The sequence below is a fragment of the Phoca vitulina genome, unplaced genomic scaffold, assembly GCF_004348235.1.
Source record: "Phoca vitulina isolate PV1807 unplaced genomic scaffold, GSC_HSeal_1.0 scaffold36, whole genome shotgun sequence".
Classification (NCBI taxonomy): Eukaryota; Metazoa; Chordata; class Mammalia; order Carnivora; family Phocidae; genus Phoca; species Phoca vitulina.
Genome location: NW_022589739.1, coordinates 2956464 through 2958642, shown reverse-complemented (window position 1 = coordinate 2958642; position 2179 = coordinate 2956464).

Below are 2179 nucleotides of genomic sequence, written 5' to 3'. Positions count from 1 at the left end.
GGGGGCCTGCCTCTCCCTCTGCTTGTGCTCGCTTGCTCTCTCTCTCTGTCAAATAAATAAATAAAATCTTAAAAAAGAGAGAGAGAGAACAAGAGTGTCCACTACAAATGTATTAAGCATGTTTATTGTAAAGTTTGCAGTTGATAATTCTATTATCTGGATCTGTTAAAGGTCTTTCTGTTGTCTGTTGTTTCTTTTGGTTTTAGTCATTATCTTGTCTCCTTACATGCTAGTTATCATTGAGTGCCAACAATGTATATGAAAAAATTGAAGAAATATTTCAGGCCTAGGATTTTTATCTTCCTCCAGAGAGGATTTGTTTGCCTCTGGCAGGATGCTGGGGCATTAGTATTAGTAATCTTGAATCACCTTAGTCCAACCAGGGACTGAAGTAAATCAAAGCTGGGCTTCAACTTCAGTGTAGCCCATTTTTTCACTCTTACTCTGAGAGGATAGCTTTTTAGGGTCCCTTGGTAGGCTATATTCTCCAAGTTTTTGGCCCCTCGCTCTGTGAATCCATCAAAAACTGTGCTTAACTTCTTAGCCTTTGAGTTGCCTCCCCCAGGTTGGTTTCTAGCTCCAGGAGAAAATGAGTGTGACACAATCCAAGCACACTTCTCCTGATTTCCTCTTTTGTTTAGATCTTGCCCCAGAATTCTCCATTACCTTGTTGTTATGAGCTTAATTGTATACCCCCAAATCCATGTGTTGAAGTCTTAACCCCCCAGTACCTCAGAATGTGACTGTAATTGGAGACAGGGCCTGTAAAGAGGCAATTAAGTTAAAATGAGGCTATTATGGAGGCCCTAATCAGATCTGATGGGTGTCCTTATAAGAATATTGGTTATGTGTGTGATTTACACATACATATTTCTTTGCATCTCTGTTCATGAGTGAGATTGGCTTACAATTTCCCTTTCTTTAAACAGACATGAATTTGTATCAAAGTTATTCTAGCATGAAAAAAAATCATTTGGGGGGGTGTGCCTTCTTTCCCTATTCTCTAGAAGTATTTGTGTAAGATTGTCATTAGAATTCACTGGTGAATTCATTTAAACCTAGAATTTTTTTTGTCTACAAAGAAAATTTAAAGAAAATTTTTGAATTTAAAGAAAATTTTGAATTTATATATATATACATATTTAGATTTTATTTATTTATTTGACAGAGAGAGAGTGGCAGACAGAGGGAGAGTGAGAAGCAGGCTCCCCACTGAGCAGGAAGCCCAACGTGGGGCTCAATCCCAGGACCCTGGGATCATGGCCTGAGCCAAAGGCAGACGCCTAACCGACTGAGCCACTCAGGTGCCCCCAAAATTTTGAATTTAAAGAAAATTATGAATTCAATTTCTTTATTAGTTATAGCACTGTTTAAATTTTCCATTACTGTTCCTGTCAGTTTTGGAAAGTTGAAAAAGTGCTTCTCCTAGGGCAGTGTTTCTATATATATAAGCTGCACATTAAAATCACTTGGGACCTTTGAAAATAAGCATGCCTAATTTCTGTCCTTAGCACTCCCAATTTAATCTGGGTATTAGTACTTTGTAAAAAAAGATGAATTTTAATTTTCAAAAATACTTTTGTTTTTTGTGGTTTCAGTTCTATTCATTTATATTTATATAGTCACTATATGTATTTGTATTATATATATAATAAATACAATTACTGATAATCAAAAACTTAATAAAAGATGAACACATACTAAGATGTCTCATTTCTATCCCATCCTCATCTACCCCTTTCTCTCAGTTTCCTAGGAATGACCATTTTCATTAGTTTGTATTAATCCATCTAGTGCTTTTTATTCAAATACAAGTGCATACGTGCACAAAAACACATTTTTATTCTCCACTTCATACAAAAAGGGGACATATTCTATACATTGTTCTTTGTATTCATTAGCTAATGCTCTCTAAGAAATCACCCCAAAATATACTGGTAATAATCATCTATTGTAGTTCTTATGAGTCAGGAAATGGCTGCCTGAGCACTTCTGGCTGAGGATCTCTCCTAAGATCACAGTCAGATGCTAGCTGGGTCTGTAGTCATCTGAAGGTTTGAGGAGGATCTATTTCCAAGGTGGCTCACTCACCTGGTGGGCAAGTTGATCCTGGCAATTGATGGGAGGCCTTCAGTTTCTCTGTATGTGAGCCTCGCAACTGGACTCCTTGCATGTCATC